This window comes from Corvus hawaiiensis, chromosome 1, assembly GCF_020740725.1.
Source record: "Corvus hawaiiensis isolate bCorHaw1 chromosome 1, bCorHaw1.pri.cur, whole genome shotgun sequence".
Taxonomy (NCBI): domain Eukaryota; kingdom Metazoa; phylum Chordata; class Aves; order Passeriformes; family Corvidae; genus Corvus; species Corvus hawaiiensis.
Window position 1 is genome coordinate 7,829,783 of NC_063213.1, and position 6,647 is coordinate 7,836,429.

Genomic DNA, 6,647 nt, shown 5'->3' on the forward strand with positions numbered 1-6,647 from the left:
AAATGTACAGTTACACTAGACTAAAACATTCATACCAGATACAGGAAGTCTTTAAAAAAATTGTAGATTTCCTTTTTCATTCAGTAGATTTTTCATTAATGAATCTTTTGGAACAAACTCAGGTCTTTGCTTTTCCCATTGAAATTTATTGGTAAAGGGCATTTCCTACTACAAAGTTAAGTGTTAACGACCTCTCTGAGCAAATGAGGTTGTGGACTTTAAACATGTGATTGAAAATTTCAAGTGCAAATTTACCTTTTTCTTGAGGGGAAAGTCATTGGGCAGTTAGGCATTTCTGACTGGCTGCCAGTCCTAACACCAGACATTTACGACAGAATTTCTCTTGTGAATGGACAACACTTTGCTTTAGCAGATCCAGGCAGGTGAGTAGAAGCACAAAATGACACATTCCTTCCCCAGCCTCATGAAAGCTTCTCTGTTACTTAAATGAGTCTTCAGTAATATCTCAAGACCAAACAACAGAACAAGTTCTTCCTGTCCAGCTCAAATAAGCATTTACATCACAGTCAAGGAAATACAGATATAATCCAGGTTAGAAAGCTTTGTCCAAACTTCAAGCAAAACCAGATGGAAGTATTCAGAAAATATGGTGTTGGTTTGATAAAGGTCTGATGAAGAGTGAGAAATGTCCTGGGATATTCACACAGAAATCACCAGTTTCACTAAATGCAGCACCAGAGAAAAGGCAAGACTGGAAGGAGGAAGTAATTTCCACGGGCGGCTGCCAGAAGATGAGGACTGGGTGTCATGGTACTATGATTACAGATTGTTTACACACAAGGAACAGGAAAAAACTCTGTAGAGAAATAGGATTGGTAATCACAAAATCACAAGGGAGACTGTCTGTATATAGTTTGCTCACCAGTATCGAGACTAGGGAAGAAGAGTGGTACAGTTTTTAGCCTGTTTCTTTAATGAAAGGAGATTTATTCAGCCTTGCTGCCTTGACTAGTATTCACTTTCCTACTTGTCCCATACATTTCAAACCACTGGACAATTTTAAAATTTTTTACAGCTGGGTAAAGGTCACTATGAAATAAAGTTCAAGATGTTTTCAAAATGAAGATAGCAAGGAAAAACACAGAATCATTTGTGCTATTTTTAAGAATTCCAGTTATGCATGACTGAGGGAAATACTCAACATGAGCTTACAAGAATCAACTTCAACTTTTCAGCGCTTGAAAAGATGCCAACAACAAGAAAAATTATAGTCAGTTTGCCATCAGTTGACAAAAAAACAGGGTGAGTGAGCTCATAGGAAATTACTGAGCACATCCCTGGTGGAATGGCTGGGTGGTGAGCTGCAGTGAGACGCTTTCCACACAGGGAGGGCAAAACAGGCAGTGGCACAACTGACCTCAGCAGGCTCCATGCATCCATAGCTGCTTCTCCTCACTCACCACACCGTTCATAGGGATGGATGAGAAGTGGATTAGACAAGAGAATGGATGCAGCCAAAACCTGCAGGTAACCTGTGCTGCCTGGGTCACGGCCTCCTGCTTCCCAGAATGATTACACAGGGAGATCCATGAGCATGCTGCAGGGACTGGCAATGGGATTAACTGCAGGAGCAGAGAAATGGCTGACTACCTGGTCAATAAATGCTTGCTCAGAGGCCACCTAAGCTTCAATACTCACATCATAAAGGCAGGCAAAACTCTGTGACTTGCAGTAAAGGACAGGGAGCAGTGGAGGAGTAGATGGCTGCAGTGTGGTAATGAAAGGCTCTTGCACCACAGTTGGTATCAGTGAACCCAGTGGAACTAGTGACTAAGCAAGATACCAGGTGGTGTAAGAGCATCAGAGCTTGGCCTTATGGAAGTGAAACTCTAAATGATCCTTATTTGTTTTTGGAAGACAAGAATAAATAGTTGAACCTTGAAGAAATACAGTGAGAATTTCAAACAAGACAAGTAACTGTTAATAAAATAAAACCCTCATATACTAAAGTTTTTCTCAGTCTTACAGACAGATGTGTTCTGTTCTGGTGTGTGTGAAGCAATGGCTCCATGAGACTTTGCAAGTCTTTCAAGACTAGCCAGAGTAAATCCACTCCAAATAAGGTCCAGGCTTTCACAGCTACAGATACACAGAAGCTGAACTGCATCTACACAACACCTCAACTATGGAGTTCAATTTCCCTTCTCCTTATGTCACAACTGTTTTTAGTAACCTTTGTTCAAAGGAAGGCTCCATTACCTATTAACAGCCTCTTCAGTGATAAATCTTCATTAGAATCTGTTCATATGTGTGTGGATATTTATAGTGTACTTTGGAGCTAATGATAACATATGCAATAGTCACCCCATAAGGTTTATGCAAGGTATTTATTTTTTACATATATATATACAAAAACACCTTCCATGAGCACCACAAGCTTGCAGTTTTCAAAACTTTAGGCATTTGGACCTACTTATATTCACTTAGGCAATTTCTACATCTGTGGAAAACTCACCTTTGATATTCAAAGGCACTCTGGTAAATAAATTCACTTTAAGAGGGCTAAGACCCAGTGGAAGTCCAGCAGTTTTGAACTTGCAATCAGTGAATAAGGCACAGTGAATAACCCCTTCATGGTTGTAATCATAAGACCTCCCAGCTAGAAAATATAGTCCATCTGCAATTAGAAATAAAAATGGCCAAGACAGTTAAACTAAATCCACTTTATACAGTCTGACCATAAGAAGTGGCCTCGTAATTATCAATTTTATTTAAGGCTTTACATTGCTGGGCCGGTGTAAAAGGCCCTTTATGTCAACAGGAGTCCAGCCCTCTTTGTCTTCTGTGCATGCAAGTACAGCATTGCAAATATTTACCCAATTAGACAGTTAGCTCCACCCGAGTATGAACAAACAAAAACAACTGCTCATAGCATTCCAGAGAAACAACACAGCACAAGAACAAAGATTTCCACATGCAAACACAGGCAGTCAGCTCATCACGGAACAGCAAAACCAGCAGATTCTTAAACGTTAAAACTTAGGGGCAAGTTCTCTTTGATAACCACAAATCTTCGTGCTGCTGATTCAGACATAGGGGAAGTTGCCTGCCTGATTTTTCCAGCTGAGATTCCTCCAGTGCAAGTGAGAAAATTAAATACATATTCAGTTGAATAGATGCCCAGGCTGGCTGATGAGAAAACCAATAGCTTCTCTGATGGGATGCAGATTCTCTCTGGCTTCTCAGATGGGACACAAAGCCATTCATCTTGAGATGTTTTGTATTGGTTTCTTCTGTTTCCTCTGACAGGGTTATTGGTTTTTATTCCTGGTGTTTTTTCTCTCTTGCCAGATGAAGGACATTATAAACCAGTAACACCCAAGAGGTTAATCCCTGTCTGCCACAAGATCTTTCTGCAATCAGTTTCCAGCCTCTGCAACAGACATGAAGGCACCAACCTCATCTTTACAAATGTCACGAGCACCTGACCTTGTGAGGCAATTCACAAACAAACCTGGCCAAACAATGAAACCTGGGTGAGTTCTACACCAACAAACCATTCTGTATGATAACAGGGTAGAAACATATAGCTGCCCTCTGACCTCAAAGCTTGAATCTATCCCTCCTTCCTTCTGAATAAAGAAAGCAGAAGGTTTTGCCATAGTCAGAGGACAGAAATGGGCACCTCCCAAGGTCAGCCCAGACAAACTGGGATCTCAGCAGCCTCTGGAGGTACTATTTCCTCCTGCTCTCTCCAAGGGCAACCAAAAGCAACAGCTACTAACTTCAGCACCTCCATTACAGGCGTTAATCTGAGCACAGTGCATGATCCTGAACCAAGGATATTGTTACTCTACATGTTCTGAACTTCTTCAGCACTCTACATAAGCAACACCCCAAAATATCCCTGAATAAGCAAGTGAAGCTGGCAGTGTGCAGCTCAGATCATTAACGAGGTGTAATCTGCCTAGCATTTGATTTGATCTGTTAGTAGTATCTGTAAAACCAGTAAAATTTACAGTGGCATATTTGAAGCTGCTGTGTAAGGCCCAATCCTGCAGTGCAATGATAGCAAAAGTTACACTAGTGTATAGTTAGAACAACTTAGCACTTAATTAGTCCTTTGAGTTTGCATGCAAGTGGCCTGATCTCATTATTACTAGTGTGTCCTTTCATGAGTAAAAGCTGAAGGGTTTGGCTTTATATTAATACATTTTTCAGCATAACCCAACTTCAGCAGTTTCTAAAGTATCGCTCCAGGCAAGTTGTAGGCTTCCCATATGCTGCACATTCTTAACCTAAAGTTCAGCCTGGCAATCTGAAACCATGTCTGACAGCAATTTTTCCCACCTAGGTACAGTGAGCTGCATTTAAGAGCACTGGTATAATCACTGACATGGGAATCTTAAGATTTTGCCTGAAAAGTGGCAATATTTACAGTACTAATCATGAAGCAACATGGAAGCCACGCTTTCACACCATATTAAGCACTAGCACATGTGCACATTCTCTCTCTGATGCTTTTCCTCTGCACTGGTCTTCCTGGTTGTATGGGGAGCGTTATCCTGGAAAGGTTTTCCCATTATCCTGCTCAAACCCAAGACAGCTCTCTGAATACATAACTCTACAGAACGATGGGAGAAAAAAATCATGGGTAGATTAGCTCCACATAATCATGCTCGCAGCCTGGAAGAGGCACTGGCAGTTCTTGGGCACCTCCACTGAGCTCTTTCATGCAGTCATAAAGTTGTCCTTGCAGATGAGCTACAGATGTCTTAAAGGCCTCTTTTTTTTCTCTTTCTTTTAAAAGCAGTGTGAATTGGGCAGAATCATCCTATGTGAAAAGCTCTGGAAAAAAGTGTTTTCCATATGAGAGGAACAGCTCTAAAGATCTTGGCCTTTGTGCTCCTGAGTTTAAGGGACATGAGGATGTATAGCTATAACCAGCATGTGTGTGATACTGAGTCTATTCCTGGTAGCCACAGCTCTGCTATTTATAGTTACTGCCGTGGTAAGGACAGGAAGGGAAGGGAAGGGAAGGAGCAAAGGATCACTGATCTGATTTAGACCTTGACTGTCTAGTCAGACATTGACGCTGCAGCCAGCTCTCCTAGGTGGGAACAGTCCCTCTGCCTGACAAAATGAGGAGAGTTTGGAAAATGAGGATGCTGCAGAGCTCCTTCCTGTCCTCTGTAGCTACTCATTCCAAGCTGAGAGCCTGCAGTGCCACTGCATGTCTCCCCCACTGCAAGGTGATGAAAAATCCAAAACTTGGAGTAAGCTGGAGTACCACCTTTGTGGTGGTTTCGTGTTTAACCCTACAAATTGGCATAGGAATTCCAGGAGCATCTTCCTCAGGCACATATGACAGGAGTAACTGGGAGGGTTGCCTACCTGAGAGGAGAAGTGCTGGAATTAAGTGTTATAAGAAGAAGAATGTAAGAGGAAGACAGTTCACAATGCACTACTTGAGAGAAGTTCCTTTTTATCCTACATGGGAATGACCAAATCCAAGTCACCAAACAAGTGAAAACCATTAAAGCTTAAATCAACCATGGACATGCTTGCCTGAACACACTCCTTGGAGGTGCCTTTTTGAAAAGGACTGATGTTGCATAAGGATTGGTGAGAGAAATGTACCTAGTTTTCTTCCTTATGCAAGCAATATTTCCATCAAGAAATAAATGCATTTAAAAGACAATGTTCCTTTTGTTTGGTGGTTTATCATGATACCTCTGTTTATTTCACCCATTCTTTCCATGACTTGGACTACTATTATAAGACACAGGCCACGCCCCCCAGATGACAATTGACTAGCTACTCCTTTAAAAAGGCATTACAGTCAATAATTTTGCCTTCAAGGAAACTTGGTCCATAGTGTCCTGCTTTTTATGTCACAGCTAATGTTAAAAAAAAAAAGGATGGAAGTATCACTTCCAACCAGTATCTTTAAAGGTCTGGACATGGTATAAATAAATGTATAAATGCAAATATAGAAAGACTAGAATATCAACAAATTTAACCACACCTGGATAGAACAGCTTGCCTCAGTAATGACGCTCATGCCAGCCTTGCAAACCTACTGTCATCATCAAAGAAGTAACTTTTTCGGCAATATAACCAACAAACAGTATTTTTTCATAATGAAATTTAGTTTAAATCATCATTTGGAACATCAAGTATGACCTCCCTGAACTCTCTGCTACATAAATATGCAGAACGATGGTGATGAATGAAGTCAAAAGCAAGGCAAAGGCACTGCCTTTGTGTCAGGACAGAGGTTCATTGACAGGGAGTCAGTGCCCACAGCTGCATGTGGGATGTTGGTTGCCTAATTATATGATAGTTGTTATATGGATTTATAGACATTTGAAGACTGCAGTCTGCATAGAATTGTTCTTTCTGTTTTGTTCTGATAAAAGAAAAAGCAACTAGAGAAACGTCGGCAACTAAACAAAAAACCTTCAATTAACATTTGTCATATGCTCACTACAATATTATTAACTACACAAAGACAGGGCTTTGTTCAGATATCTTAGGGTTTAATTTCAATGTTCAGACTCCAACTACAGTTCCTCACCCTCAGATTATGTAAAAGCAGCCAAGTTTTTAAGCTCTGCTCACTGTGGATGACTCACATTATTATATGCTAACCACCAACACACTTTGTTTTTCCCCTTTGTTTT

General features: G+C 40.8%; 1 long non-coding RNA gene across 1 annotated transcript; it reads left to right on the plus strand.

Annotated features, from left to right (window-relative positions):
* Nucleotides 1–2,928: 2,928 nt before the first annotated feature.
* On the plus strand, nt 2,929–4,974 carry LOC125335048. Its single transcript, XR_007207315.1, has 3 exons — nt 2,929–3,104; nt 3,313–3,497; nt 4,772–4,974. It is a non-coding gene; the product is annotated as an uncharacterized LOC125335048 (long non-coding RNA).
* Nucleotides 4,975–6,647: the final 1,673 nt, after the last annotated feature.